This window comes from Ylistrum balloti, unplaced genomic scaffold, assembly GCF_031769215.1.
Source record: "Ylistrum balloti isolate Yb309-2 unplaced genomic scaffold, AGI_CSIRO_Ybal_v1 Utg369688, whole genome shotgun sequence".
Lineage (NCBI taxonomy): Eukaryota > Metazoa > Mollusca > Bivalvia > Pectinida > Pectinidae > Ylistrum > Ylistrum balloti.
In genome coordinates this window covers 258391-275374 of record NW_026781925.1, presented here as the reverse complement: position 1 = coordinate 275374, position 16984 = coordinate 258391, and the positions used below count along the sequence as shown (strand labels likewise).

General features: G+C 36.1%; 1 protein-coding gene across 2 annotated transcripts in view; it reads right to left on the bottom strand.

Annotated features, from left to right (window-relative positions):
* The window catches only part of LOC132565027 (beta-1,3-galactosyl-O-glycosyl-glycoprotein beta-1,6-N-acetylglucosaminyltransferase-like), a 28714-nt gene extending 12252 nt beyond the window's left edge, over window positions 1-16462 (bottom strand). For both annotated transcript variants that reach the window (XM_060229631.1, XM_060229632.1), the window contains exon 1: window positions 16398-16462. The gene's annotated coding sequence lies outside the window, so the exon portion shown is untranslated. The remainder of the gene's footprint in view (window positions 1-16397) is intronic.
* Window positions 16463-16984: the final 522 nt, after the last annotated feature.

Below are 16984 nucleotides of genomic sequence, written 5' to 3'. Positions count from 1 at the left end.
CTAAACAACAAAATGTCTATGATATATTTGAGTTAGCCCTGTACAGGTTCCTTTTCAACAATATTTCTTATCTAGGGTATAAAAAATTCTGTGAATATAAAATGTTCTGTGAATTGTATATCAGATTTAAAATTTCAAATTTAAAATCAATAAAGAACAATATAAAGGACAATTGATATCGATCATGTTACAGCTTACTTTCCCTATCCAATGTATTTGCATTTTAAACGATTGAATGGTTAATGACGGATCTCGGGCTACAAAACCGAGGTTTTAGTTGCCATCATTACATACTCGGTCAAATGTTTAACACTACGGCAGGTATACGTTAACGTCAATAAAAAATATATCTGTTGTTATAACACAGAAAAAAAATCCTTATTTTTAATTTAGTGACAAAAAACTAAAATTTTAATCTATTTGACATCATTTGTTTAGACAATGGATTTATTATAACACATTAGAGGTTACAACAGCCTGTATTGATCAACAGTGTAGGCGTTATATCTAATTACTTATCCGGGAGATTTTGTTTCGTATCATTTCATCATTAATACTTAATACAATATGTCGATTGACCTAGCCAAATATTGCTTGTAACTTGAATTGAAATAGTCAAACAGAGTGAGACCCAAGGATGAGGTTGATCACCTCATACAATAATAAGTTATGGCGATGATGTTACCAGAGATTTTGTCGTAAAAAATTGTTATGCGTCTATCCTCTTTGGGGGATTATATACCACATTGGCAGTTTCAGAGTTTGACAGCTATGAAATAATATTCTGTTGCATGATAGACATGTGAAATATAATATAATTAGTGACTAACAAAACTATATAACAACACTTTGTCGTCACTGCTGACAAAGTCATCCCTAGCATCTAAACGGTCTTATTCCTTGTGCTGATTAAATATATTTTTCATTTTCTTCTTCATTGATTCTGTTGTCACCATCCATGTTGCTGCGTTTGTGAGTCTAGTGGTTCTGTTGTCACCATCCATGTTGCTTCATTTGTGAGTCTAGTGGTTCTGTTGTCACCATCCATGTTGCTCCGTTTGTGAGTCTAGTGGTTCTGTTGTCACCATCCATGTTGCTCCGTTTGTGAGTCTAGTGGTTCTGTTGTCACCATCCATGTTGCTCCGTTTGTGAGTCTAGTGGTTCTGTTGTCACCATCCATGTTGCTTCATTTGTGAGTCTAGTGGTTCTGTTGTCACCATCCATGTTGCTCCGTTTGTGAGTCTAGTGGTTCTGTTGTCACCATCCATGTTGCTCCGTTTGTGAGTCTAGTGGTTCTGTTGTCACCATCCATGTTGCTCCGTTTGTGAGTCTAGTGGTTCTGTTGTCACCATCCATGATGCTCCATTTGTGAGTCTAGTGGTTCTGTATTATCCATGATGCTCCATTTGTGAGTCTAGTGATTCTGTTGTAAGCATCCATATTGCTCCTTTTGTGAGTCCAAAGGTTCTGTTATCACCATCCATGATGCTCCATTCGTGAGTCTAGTGGTTCTGTTGTCACCATACATGTTGCTCCTTTTGTGAGTCCAAAGGTTCTGTTATCACCATCCATGTTGCTCCGTTTGTGAGTCTAGTGGTTCTGTTGTCACCATCCATGTTGCTCCGTTTGTGAGTCTAATGATTCTGTTGTCACCATCCATGTTGCTCCGTTTGTGAGTCTAGTGGTTCTGTTGTCACCATCCATGATGCTCCGTTTGTGAGTCCAAAGGTTCTGTTATCACCATCCACGTTGCTCCATTTGTGAGTCTAGTGGTTCTGTTGTCACCATCCATGTTGCTCCGTTTGTGAGTCTAGTGGTTCTGTTGTCACCATCCATGTTGCTCCATTTGTGAGTCTAGTGGTTTTGTTGTCACCATCCATGATGCTCCGTTTGTGAGTCTAGTGGTTCTGTTATCACCATCCATGTTGCTGCGTTTGTGAGTCTAGTGGTTCTGTTGTCACCATCCATGATGCTCCATTTGTGAGTCCAAAGGTTCTGTTGTCACCATCCATGTTGCTCCGTTTGTGAGTCTAGTGGTTCTGTTGTCACCATCCATGTTGCTCCTTTTGTGATTCTAGTGGTTCTGTTGTCACCATCCATGTTGCTCCGTTTATGAATCTAGTAGTTCTGTTGTCACTATCTGGTTCACAATCTTGGTTCTGGGTTCTGTTTTCACAATCCTTGATTTTCAATTTGAGAATTAACGATTCATGATTTTAAACTACGGAAACTTCCTACTTCCTGCACTCCCGGCTGCTCTACCAGAATACCCGATATCTAAATGGTCACCAATGGAAACCTTTGTTTATACTATCACTTGACCCGTCGATTTAGGTAACGGTGTCGTAATTCTTTGCATTTTATTCCTTGTAAACATGTAAATTTAATCATAATCCAAACTCAAATTCAATAAAACTAGGACAAACTATAGAAACAAGAAAGATTTACAAAGAGACTCATGAAAAGGTACAAGAGAAATAAGACCTGGTGTTCCAGAAGAGTCAGCGTCTTCTGCTTTATCGACGACACCCGCCATGTAAACCTTGATCAATCCATGTAAGAAACAAATAATTTCCTTTTATCACTTTCTTTTTAAATATTTAAAATTTTTTTCAATAAGATAATAAATAGTATTAAATGCTTTTAATCTGTCTTTTATTCATATTTTGCCCTAGTTTTATGGAATTTGAGTTTGGATTATGTTGTCTTGATGTAATATTGGTATCTTCTTGATGTTTTATATAGAACCATGATTTGGTAAGAAAGTGGTCAAAGAAGAAATCAATAGATATAAGAATGCACAAACATAAAAAGAGTTTCACAAAAGACATACAATCAAGTAGTATAAACAATGTGAGCATTATCGTTTACAGAGACGTAACAACATACAAGAGTAATTTCTCTATCTATATTCCTGTAGGACAGCGCTCGACGTTAAACGTCATTTATCATATATATCACAGCTTGCAGGAGTCTTTCAGCTTGACATTGTATGTTCCAGCCATTCCTAGATTTCGAGAAGGGAGAAAGAAGACGGAGGCCATAACCAATAACAAACAAACTATTTTTCGAGTTTAATCATTTTGGCTTCAGAAATTGTTCTGCCATTGAAGGAACTGTTACTATATTAAAAGCTGGGAAATATCGATTTGACATTTTGAGTTCATTCTTTAAAAGTCAAAGACAACTTTTCAGTTATATATATATAGGTATGAAAACAGAAAACAAGTCAGTAAACCAAAGCAAGCACCCTTTTTTTATATTGTGCTTTCAATTTGAAATTACACTTTCTATGCAGCTTTAATTTACATTTGAGTAACCAAACATGTTATTTCTTAAGTAAACATTGGGATTTCACGACCACCAGTAAATCAGCCGTGTTCTCTGAACCGCTTGGAAGTTTTCTTAAAGTTCCTAGCGTCAGAAACAGGACTACTCAAGCGGGAATTTAAAGTATCTCTACATTCTCTGGATAGCAAATATCACTTATCCATGCCGAATTAAGACCGTAATTTACAAGTAAGTGGAAGCAATTAAAGAGAATCATTGTGATTTTAAAAAAATGAATAAAAAAATACTAAAATCTTTGTTCCGTGAAAATGCAGATGTTATGAATGTATAACAGCCTTTGGAATACAGTTTCTGACCCCAATAAAAGATCGCAACAACTACGCTAAAATGGATACCGGTGTAAACAGCGCCAGAGGTATTAACTGTGTCGAGGAAAGATTTGTGATCTTATATGTCTAATGGCGCCATAAGTGAACTTTATCGACTGATAATCTTAAACACTCCTTTCTTTTGTTCTTGTTAATTGTGGTTACAGTGTCTTTAGAGGATTTCCTGGCACAGTAAACTCACTGCAAGTATATACAACAATCATTCAGCAGTCTTTCAAGACATGAAATTGGATCGAAAATTTCAATTATTTATGAAATATGGTATTTTTTTTAAGCATAAACAAATATTTTTACAAGTTGAAGATAAACAGATAATACAGAGTTGGACATTTAGTCGTAGAATTATTACGTTTTTTAAGGAATGTTGCCAACTTCAATTCGAAAATTCAGTGGAATAAATTCATTGGATAACATTGTGGATCTGTTGGATGTGATTATCTTTTTAACATATAGCATATAGATAGGGAGACTAGAATGAAAACTCTCAAGGTCACTTTAAATCATAATATCTTAACTCTCAAGGTCACTTTAAATCATAATATCTTAAATCTCAAGGTCACTTTAAATTATAATATCTTAACTCTCAAGGTCACTTTAAATCATAATATCTTAACTCTCAAGGTCACTTTAAATCATAATATCTTAACTCTCAAGGTCTCAAGGTCACTTTAAATCATAATATCTTAACTCTCAAGGTCTCAAGGTCACTTTAAATAATAATATCTTAACTCTCAAGGTCATTTTAAATCATAATATCTTAACTCTCAAGGTCTCAAGGTCACTTTAAATCATAATATCTTAACTCTCAAGGTCACTTTAAATCATAATATCTTAACTCTCCTGTTCACTTTAAATTATAATATCTTAACTCTCAAGGTCACTTTAAATGATAATATCTTAACTCTCAAGATATCTTAACTCTCAAGGTCACTTTAAATTATAATATCAAAACTCTCCTGTTCATTTAAATAAATCTTAACTCTCAAGGTCACTTTAAATGATAATATCTTAACTCTCAAGGTCACTTTAAATTATAATATCAAAACTCTCCTGGTCATTTTAAATCATAATATCTTAACTCTCAAGGTCTCAAGGTCACTTTAAATCATAATATCCAACACTTGTCCATTCTTGTACTTTGAAAACATAATAGTATATTTCAATTTGCAATCAATTTATTCCAATCTTTATATATATATATATAATCATTCTAACTGGCCTACTCTCTTAGACGGTAACGCACCTGACACAAGGAAAATCAGCGCTCGTACAGCCCGTGAAGTTTGTTTCATGTGAACTTAGTACCTTAGGGGTCAAAGGTCCTGTTACGGTTTTGTTATTCCTCTAGCCATTCGTGTCACAATATAACTTACAACCACTGTATAAAACAATGCGTGCAATTGAATTAAATCGTTGAAATAGTCTATTGGACTTATTTTTTCATTTCAAATATCACCTCTAAAATTTGTTGGTAATATCATCATTTTCTTGGTTTCTACAGACGCAGGATAATGATGATAATTTTTATGCTCTTAAGTTGGATTGACAAACATTTATATGGTGGGTGTCGTCAATGAAACAGAAGACGCTTACTCTTCCGGAACACCTGGTCTTATTCTCCTTGTACTTTTTCTTGAGTCTCCATGTAAATTTTTCTATTGTTAATAATTTGCCCTGGTTTTATTGAATTTGAGTTTTGATTATGATTATGTTAACATGTTAGTATTTTTTGTTTTATACATGTTGTTACATAAATACATTTAATATCAGTCCATAATGTTATGATGAACAGCTGCTTCGGTGATTAGAAAGGTTAATGATTGGAGATTGATGAAGAAAACATCATGCTCTTATTACGAAATGATCTTTATCATTTATTAAAATTGTCGTTGTTACTGTTCTGACGCCACTCCAGTAATAAACATTTCCCAGATTTAAACCAGATTTATGTGACGTGTTTCGTTGAAGAAGGAGAAGGCATTCTTTGTGAGCGATCAGTCAATTTCTTTCTATACGTCTGACCTCAGGGTCACGATCTTTCATAACTTAAGAAATTTCGTTTAACTTAAAAATTCCCTATAGGGAAGCATTATATATATTCAGGAATTTTTTTTAAATATCAGGTTTTCCTTCAGTTATGCGTTTCTTTTCAATGGTAAGTTAACATTTCCTTAGGTTAAGGAAGATCCGTGAAGCTGACGTCTGAGGTCCTTTTATTAATATTTCCTTGGTCCATTGATTTTGACTTAAGATTTCCCTAGGTTAAGGAAGGTCCGTGAAGCTGACGTCTGATGTCTACATATTAATATTTCCTTGGTCCATTGATTTAGATTTAAGGTTATTTTAAAGGATATTTTTTTCGTTAATATTCTACAAAAAAAAAAAAAAAACAGTTCCCTTCTTTGACAAGAAATACTTTAAGATAGAAACATGAAGTATTTTCAGATGGTTAAGAAAGTGATTAATTTGGTATTAATTCTATAATTATCACCTATTGTTTAAATCAAACAAAAAAAGTTATTTATGTTCAAATGAAGCCATTTATTATTGTTTTATTTGTTAATAAAAAGATACCTATGGAATGTATACGCCAGTCTTATCGTCACAACAACTCATGTAAACGAAAAAAAGAAAAAAAGTGTTACCGTCTTGTGGGTTTTTTTCTCTATGATATGTTTACCATCTCGTCACACTATTTTCGACCTTATTGTACACTGGATTATAATATGGCCGAAAAGTGTCTCTATTTGTTACCATCTCGTCACACTATTTTCGACCTTATTGTACATTGGATTATAATATGGCCGAAAAGTGTCTCGATTCGTTACCATCTCGCCACACTATTTTCGACCTAATTGTACATTGGATTATAATATGGCCGAAAAGTGTCTCGATTCGTTACCATCTCGTCACACTGTTTTCGACCTAATTGTACATTGGATTATAATATGGCTGATAAGTGTCTCGATTCGTTACCATCTCGTCACACTATTTTCGACCTAATTGTACATTGGATTATAATATGGCCGAAAAGTTTCTCGATTCGTTACCGTGTAGTCTCGCCACACTATTTTGTTTTATATTATTCCTAATTGTACATTGGATTATAATATGGCCGAAAAGTGTCTCGATTCGTTACCATCTCGCCACACTATTTTCGACCTTATTGTACATTGGATTATAATATGGCCGAAAATGTGTAGTCTCTCGGGTATTCGTTACCAACTCGTCACACTGTTTTCGACTCTAATTGTACATTGGATTATAATATCAATCCGTTGTTAGTAGTCCCTCTACATCCGGGTATTTCTTGTCTCGATTTGTTAACATGTGTACCATCTCGTCACACTATTTTCGACCTAATTGTACATTGGATTATAATATGGCCGAAAAGTTTCTCGATTCGTTACCGTGTAGTTGTCGAAAGTTCCTACTCAAATCTTCTACTGGTTGTTTTATATTATTCATTTCCGTTATAGATCAAGATAATTCTTGTCGACCACCAGACATTTAATACATTCATCAATCCGTTGTTAACATGTGTTTTCTCTCTACATCCGGGTATTTCTTGTCGACCACCAGACATTTAATACATCATCAATCCGTTGTTAACATGTGTAGTCTCTCTACATCCGGGTATTTCGTGTCGACCACCAGACATTTAATACATCATCAATCCGTTGTTAACATGTGTAGTCTCTCTACATCCGGGTATTTCTTGTCGACCACCAGACATTTAATACATCATCAATCCGTTGTTAACATGTGTCTTCTTTCTACATCAGGATATTTTCATGTCGACCACCAGACATTTAATACATTCATCAATCCGTTGTTAGCATATGTCTTCTCTCTACATCAGAATATTTTCTTGTCGACCACCAGACATTTAATACATCATCAATCCGTTGTTAACATGTGTAGTCTCTCTACATCCGGGTATTTCTTGTCGACCACCAGACATTTAATACATCATCAATCCGTTGTTAACATGTGTAGTCCCTCTACATCCGGGTATTTATTGTCGACCACCAGACATTTAATACATCATCAATCCGTTGTTAGAATATGTCTTCTCTCTACATCAGAATATTTTTTTGTCGACCACCAGACATTTAATACATTCATCAATCCGTTGTTAACATGTGTCTTCTCTTAACATCCGGGTATTTCTTATCGACCACTAGACATTTAATAAATACATCAATCCGTTGTTAACACGTGTCTTCTCTCTATATCCGGGTATTTTTTGTCGACCAACAGACATTTGATACATTCATCAATCCGTTGTTAACATGTGTCTTCTCTTTACATCAGGATATATCTTGTCGGCCACCAGACATTTGATGCATCATCAAACCGTTGATACATTGATCAATTTCTTGTCAAAGTGTTTTTTTTTACTTTATTAGCCGACTTTTGTATCTTTCTGTAGATAAAACGTAATTTAGTCGCTGTCATTAACAAAAGACTTCAGAGGAACTGACTGATATTTTTTTTAGATTTGTTTCTTGTTACGTACATAGAGGCATGATTTGATCAATAACCTTTTCATACACGCACCACATGTCTCACACATGCCCAATGGGATGGTGATAGTAACACATTTTTATCTGTTTCTGTATTTGTTTAACACAGAGACTTACCAGTATAATACATAACACGAGTCAGTACATTCATAGATCAATACTGTAGACAGTACTGAGTCTCTCCCTCTCCTTCTCTGTCTTTCTCTATCTCTTTCTCTCTGTGTGTGTGTCTCTCCCTCCCACCCACCCCCTCTCTCTCTCTGTCTCTCTCCCTCTTTGTCTGTCTGTCTGTCTCTCTCTCTCTCTCTCTCCCTCCCTCCCTCCCACCCCGCCTCTCTCTGTCTGTCTCCCTCCCACCCCCTCTCTATCTCTCGTTTTCTAGTGTCTATACCAAGTTGTGGTGTGTACTGACGACCAATACAAATCTACATATGATATAAAAGGTCTACTTTTTAATTTGTTTCCTAAAACGTATAAAACACCACGTGTTAACAGTAATATCACTGTTAGATATATACTGCATTCAAATCTGAAACTGACATTAACAAATTAAAAAGAAACATAACATCTTGAATAAGTCGACATTTAAATATTTTGCACTAGCTTTACTAAAGAAAAACATCCGCCTGAAAAGGACATATTTAATAAACGTCCTAATACCAGAGGCAGTGTAAACACTGTGTTATGTAAAGCTGTGGTTTTTCTCTAGTTGTCGTTATTTATCACGTGACACTGACCCGTCAACCGTCGGTATGTAGAAATGCTTCCATTAATATTCATACTGTAGATTGCTCAGCTAAACATATGAGCCTTATAATAATATTTTGTGAGGCTACTTAACATGGCTGGCCATCATTAAGAATTCACGTTACACTTTGGATTCTACGTATGTACTTTAAGGCGGAGAGAATGGCATTTTTTCTACACATCTGTACACATACTCTTTTTATTAGTAAATATGGAAACAATTAGTAACATCAATGATAGCCTCTTTACTCGATCCATTCTCCGTCTCGTTATTTCTACACCATAGACTTACTAAATTTCAAGCCAACCTCGACAATATTATTATTTGTTTCATGTAAAATGGACCAAGGCTAACGTGTATGATACACATCACACAATAAATATTCTACTTCCGAACGACTTACTTAAAATTTATTACAAACTACTCGTCATATCTGTAGCAACAAAGTACCTGTTTACAAAAAAAGACGAGGGGTGGGTTAATTTTTGGGGGAGGGGGGGGAGGGGGGGGGAGAGGGGTTAAGCGGTGAGAGCACTGCCTAAGCGGAAAGGCTCGAAGGTAAACTATATTCATTTCATAGTGACCTACAACTATCACAAAGTAAACTATAGAAAATGAAAGTAAAGGTATCAAACAGCCAATCAGCCATCAAGCAGTAAACTAGAATATTCACACGGAGTTGGGGAAAAGCAAGAAAATACCAACACGTCAACAGAATCATAATCCAAACTCAAAATTATTAAAAGTATGGCGAAATATGACACAAGAAAGATTTACACGGAGACTCCATGTGTTCTGGAAGAGTAAGCGTCTTCTGACATATAAACCTTTGTCTATACAAGTAAATAATATCATGTTCTCAAATGAGAACAAGGTATACAACAACGGAACCAACAGACAACCTAACGAGCTTCAAACACGACCAGATTCATATCGCACATTATTGCACCTCGGACTAGAATGCATTGATCTGATTGGACGTTGCTTGCCCCCTATAAATCTATAGGGGGCAGCTGAATATATAGGGGGCAATGGCCGCCATCCATTATCTCTGAAAGGCGTCACTTCGTAATTTCAAATCACAGATTGGCGATATTCACATTCTGTTCCGTGTCGGAATATTGGCTAGAGTGAATCCTAGAAGTTGCTATTATCTAGTACGAGTTGTTTCCCCTACACGAAGCACCTATTTGACTCGGATCAAAAATGGCTGGGCGGTTCGGGCAGACGACAGCTGCAGACAAGGAAAAAAAACGCCTGGCACTTAACGCTGATAAGACGTTAAAAGCTAATAAGTTGGCCGCTAAAGTGTTCAAAGATTATTTGGTGGAAAAGCAGCAAAACCCAGATTTTGAAGATTACGATGTAGTCCGACTGGACGAATGTCTTGGCCATTTTTACATGGATGCCAGGAAATGTGATGGGACGTATTATATATATATTTAAATGGGTCCTTGGTGCAATAAATTCGTTATGTAGTTTGCTAGTGAAGCCCTATATTCCTGTAGGGGGTCACTAGCAAACTACATAACTAATAACGGAACCAACATACAAACTAACGAGCATCAAACACGTCCAGCTTCATATCACACAACGGAACCAACAGGCAAACCAACGAGCATCAAACACGTCCAGCTTCATATCGCACAACGGAACCAACAGGCAAACTAACGAGCACCAAACACGTCCAGCTTCATATCGCACAACGGAACCAACAGGCAAACTAACGAGCATCAAACACGTCCAGCTTCATATCACACAACGGAACCAACAGGCAAACCAACGAGCATCAACACGTCCAGCTTCATATCGCGCAAAGAAATAAAATATTTCTCAATAATTGTGCTATAACGACCGTAAAACTTTCCCATGATCTTTATCAAAATTTCCTTTTTGGAACCTTGTGTAATAAGTTTGTCCGTCAGTTGGAACAACAAAAGGCCGAAGATATTGTCCTTTAAAAGCTCCATTAAGGAAACGCAAGCAAAGCTAACAGTTTAGAGAAAAGCTTTGCCTAACAGTAACAACACTACCACCAAATGCTGTTTTACCCAGAATGTGATTGTGATGGTATGCCGTATTTCCGGGTCTCCACATAGGGACCCTGCCGTCTGTTGGAGTAAGTAAAATAATGGGTTTCTCATCAGTCACTAATACCTAATATTCCGTGTTAGGTAATGAGGTGCCCATCGCAGTCTTATTTCTTTGTGCCTTCCCGTCAACAGAAGAAGTTTTACAGGTCGGCGAGAGCGATGTTGCGTATTGTTCAAACGTCGGTTGACGGTAAGCTGGACATCGACGTTCCACTATCCTCTTAGCCTGTTACACACTTTCGAGGTCTGTCAGACCTGGGACACCCGTCAACATGCCCAGTTTACGACAAACTGAGAAATAATAGATTGGCTGACATTAAAACGTGCACCCCAGTGCCTTCAGTGGAATCACCTTGAATCATTCTAGAATCTTGCCATCTTTCAGCATTATTAAACTTTTGTCGTGCCATTTAAAAAATACAGTATGTGCACGTGTATGATCTACTGGTAATACACGTGAAAACGCTGCTTTAGGTGATAAAACAAACTTTATTTGTTAGAATACAGCGTATGCCAGTTTACTTGTTCAGTTGGCTGTTTCACTTGATAGAGTACGGCACCAAACACAAATGTTTATTTTAAAAAAAGGACAAATCGACAAAACTAATAGATACGTTTGAAAAAGACATCTTCTTTTTTGCAAAACCAATCCAATATTGTTGGAATTCCACAGTAGCTTGGTAGAAAAAAACCGCTAGCAATTTGTTTGACATTAGGTTTAGATATTGGTTTTGATACACTTTGTACTGTACACGACACACTGATGTAATGCACGTGCAAATTGTATATCGTGCCGTCGGTAAGATTCTTTTCCAAAAGCCGTCAGGTTTGATTGTAATGAAGATGTGGCTTCACTTCCAAACACGGATAGCAACTGCGCCATAGTAAGATTTACAGTTTAAAATCATCTTTTGATGTAAAGAAATGAGATTATTTGGTGCGTTTGATTGACTGTGTAAGCAAGTTATTCCTTTAATGGATAACCATCACACAAAGACAAATGTTTTCGGAAATTATCTCTCATAAAGACACCATCTCAAATTTTTCTCCCATTATTTCCTCAAATATTAACCTTTTATAACCTTTTCTTTGAATATTCATGAAAATAAAAATCTTCCTTACAAAGAATACAGAATTTCATTGTCCACCGCCGCATGTTTACGCACCTCTTACGCGAAGAATGCCTTCAGCGGGCAACACCTTAATCCATACCTCTTTCCGTCAACAGTGCTGTGGTGCAAAATATTTCTAATTTGAAATGACCCTACTTCCATAGTGATACACTTCTGATCCACAAAGTGAAGTGTATACACAATAACTTGCTCCCTTTTGTTAAACATTCTGAGATGTAATTCATATCTTTTTAGTTTTGTCGTCCTGGAGGTCATGGGTTTAAAAGTATGTTACAAGTTTCTTAAACAGGAAAAATATCTTCAAAATCTACCAAAGATTTTGTCGCTCTGGAGGTCATTTCATAAGTTTCTTAAACACAAACAACAACATGAGAAATATCTCTAATGTCTACAAACGTTTTCTTGTCATTTTTAATCATTGCGGAATACCCTATAGCCTGATGTTAATGAAGCAATTTCTTATCGGGGTCATGAACGGGGACCACACACCCACCATCACCCCATCTTCTTTCTGTTCTATTTACTTTTTTCTCCTCTGTTATGTCTTACTTTGTCTTCAAACTTCGAAGTGGTACGGTATATCACTGCACATACTGTATGACGTGGAGCGAAGGGATCAAAACAAAACTTTCAAGTTGTCCAATATGCCCGCCATAGTTTTAACAACCATACGAGTCCATTACACATCATCCATGTAATCACTCATAGATTATGTTATGTATTATCTTTATCTCAACACATGTGTGTAGTTTAGAGGTCAAGTGAAAATCCTCGCTGTTGAGTCAAATGTCGCCCATTCTGCAACTTTTTCATTTTCAACTTTATCTTGTTTAAAACAATAGAAAACGTCCACACAAGAAGTATGGACAGATGTCCTTCCTAATGTTTATGACTTTCTCCGGAAACTTTTGCATCAGATGTGAACTTCCAGATTCTCCTTGGGATGAAACTTAAACGATACTATTTTAGGTTACAAGCTTCATTTTTCCTTTTCTTTTCATGTAGTGCTGCGAGGTCTAGTGTCTTGAAATCTTGATAGAAGCATTTTATTTCAATATGTTATGTACATGATTTAGAAATATGTTACAGTCACAGAAAATGATGGATTGACGATAGTCAGAATCAAAGTGATGTATGAAAAAGATTTAGTTCGAACAGACTTAATAAGTGAAACGTGTATTTTCTAGTGAGATGGATCCAGGTAAATAAAGGTGATTAGCAAATAAACTATTTATGAAAATGACTTGGTGTTGAAAAACATGTGAAATTTATTGATATGGGCGAGGTGACACCCCAGGCTAAGGTGACTGTAATGGGGGGTATTTTGTCAAGAAACCACAGGAGGGGCTAACACACCTGTACAATGTTCATTTAAATGTAAAAGCTAATTACACATGCACTGTATGAAGAGAGTACCAGTGAGGCTGTCAAGGATAAAATATTAATCGTAAATACCAATTCGAGATTACTGCACAGCACCTTACATAGTCAAATCTTATTTTGTATAATAAAATAATCCCCTTTTTAAATTTCTACAAGGATAAATAAAAACTATAAACAAATACCTTACACTTAAATAGGGTCCACAACCTGTGTGGACCCTAGTGTACGTCTAGTGTACCTGTGGTCTGTTTCTTCTTAACTAGCTGAAGTCTTTCTCTCGTGCACTATAAGTGAACTACGGTGTAAAGATTATTTTACACTCAACTGCAAGATGTGACATGTCCAGATAAGTGGCTATCAAATTGGTAAAAAAGGTTGACTTTATAGGTTATCGGTTCGATTCCTATACTTGATTAAGATAACATAAAGCGCTGCATTTTATTATCATTTACACGTTTTTCTTAAACTGGACTTTAGTCTGGGCCACAGTTCATTTCTAAGTAAAACTTATCTGGAGTTTCCAGGTTATAACAAGCAGCTGCTTATAACTTTTGTTTATTTTTTTTCGGAAACGGGTCTAGTGTTTTCATCCAAATCTATTGGTGTTGGTATTTCAGTTTTTAAACGGAATCAGGGTTCAATTTTCCTTAACTTCTCAATCTTCAGTCTGTCGAGAGCCTGACAGACTGAAATAGTCATCTTGTAATAATTAATTATTCTGGAATTGTCATTTCATTATCTATTTTGCTACAGTTCCGAATTAAGATATTGCAACATAAATTAACAGGATATTATTGTGAAAGAAAACAAGGTTACCCAGAAAAACCCCACGTGGTCGGGCAGGTGATCTTTTTTTATCTTTTCACGTCCGTTCGGGGAATCGAACCCAAGACCTCTTGATGAAAGACAAGAACGTTACCACTGCGCCATTCGACCACTTTCATCGTCACATAGTAATTTAGATAAAATGTTTATCGTGTGGTGTAAGTCTTCACACAGCAATACGTTTATCTGATATCTTGTGTGCCCCAGTGACACACTATCACCACAGGTTGTGACATCTTGTTGCATTTAAACATGAAGTCGGCCTTCTATCGTTACATGACCTTAGTGGAGGATTCAACCCTCAACCAACTACAGCACAAATAAATTACATTCAGAACGCGATAAAGATCAAGCAATGTTACTGTACAAATTGCTGAACGTCTGTAACAAATGACAGGCTGTTAGAATAAATAAGATGATTTGTCTCCTTATTCCATTGATGACGTAAGTAAATACAAACAATGCAATGTTCCGTCAGTTGGTTATCAAGATCATGATTTTTATCTGGTTCAATCACGAAATGCACATATTTTATCACATTATATCTGGTTTGAAATAAAATGTATTTTAATACGACAAGTAACATTCAAGTTATATTTAACATACCAAACGAAGGGAAATGAAAAATACAAGTGTTTTCTCATTTCATATCTATCAGAGTGCATAGTAATGTAAGCAAACTGATAGTATGAAGGTTCAGAACGATTGATATAGGAACTGAATAGCTTTAAGATGGCATTCATATGTCAATGAATGTCAACCGGATAAATGTAAATTCAACATGAATATACTTGTCCTGTTGGCATTCATATGTCAATGAATGTCAAATGAAAGCAGTTCAATGCTTAGATAATTCATATTTCAATGTAGAACCTATTGTAGGATTTGAGAGGCAATATTATGAAGAAACAAAGACCTACAACAGAATAAACTAAGGCAGCACGTGAGATCACATGAGAGAAGCAAACATGTTTAGAGAAAAGACAGAATAAAGAGACAAACATGGCAACCATGGCAACCATGGCAAAAAAACCTCCAAAAAATAGAAAAAGCAAATACCGTGAGGGAACAGCAAAACAAAGGCACCAACAGGAAAAGAGGAAATTACACTGTTAGTGCGAAAAGACAACGAAAGGAGATTGCAGGTTTACACGACCAGGCGTGAAAGCTGAACACATCGTCAGGAACAGAGGAGATAGCACTATTAGGGCGAACAGTGAAGACAACGAAAGGAGATTGCAGGTTTACACGACCAGGCGTGAAAGCTGAACACATCGTCAGGAACAGAGGAGATAGCACCATTAGGGCGAACAGTGAAGACAACGAAAGGAGCTTGCATGACTACCGACTAGGAATGAAAGCTGAACACATCGGCAGGAACAGAGGAGAGCATGGTTAGGAAGAAAATGAAGAAAACAAAAGAAACGGAGAAGATAAGTAAGTTGGAATGAAGAAACTGGAAACTAATGACAGAGATATACCAGCGACTTGATATTTTACAACTTTGTATATAGAAGGTATGACGAGTCTATGAACCGTGTGGTACTATTACCTGATATACAGTTTGATGGGTAGAGAAATGTATTCGTCTCACGTGTTTATCAGGAATATACATATGATCTGCCATATTTCTCAGGTTTTATATGACCTCACTTCTGTATATATTTCCACGTTTTAATAAAAACTTACTATGAATCATCTTACGTTTCTTTTCCATTGAAAAACACATAAGAGATAAAAAAAGGCGTGTGTGTGTTGTGGTGGGAGGGGGGTGGGGGGGGGGGGAGGGGGTTGTTGTGAAAGTTCCCTGTTTGTTTTAGGATTTTAATTAATTTTAATAGATCACGTAGGAAAATATCTAAACCAACAGAACCGAATCGATTATAGGTCTGTGGTGTGCTGAAAAAAAAGTATTGAAGTTATATGTTTTTTTTTTAAATCTATGTAAACATATAATTACTATTTCAGTAATGCTATGTTAAGCGTATCATCAAAATGAGGCTTACCTTAGCGTTTAATTCCAAGTTTGTCCAGGTATATTTCCGCGTTCTGGCCACACAGCCGCACGCTCCTAAACGTGTGTGTTATTGCCAACGACTACATATCATATTTAAGTTTAGACTGTGTTCTACGCTTACATCACTGAGTGATGAACGGAATAAAAAAAGTCTACACATATTGTGTGTATTAGGGCCATACAGGCTGAGTGCCTGGCTCTCCAACCATTACCATTCTGAAGCCTATATTAATTATAGCGTGGCATATTGTGTGGTACCTGGTTAAATATGGGGCATAACACTCGCAGACATAGAGACATTGCTTTTGAAACCTGATTCAGTATTTATGCTCATGTATACAAAAATCAATCTAAGTACAAAAGATGGAATGGAACATCATTAATGGTAACACGCCATACTTTTAATGTGTAAATCACTTTCATGTTAGGTATATAGTCACGTTGTATCGGAATATCCGTAATCGATAACTTACTATTACAAGTATTTACATTGGAAATGGGGCTTAAAATATAACAAGGCTTGAGGATCGTTTGTGAAACAATACAATCCAAATTTTTTCTAACTGTGTCACACAT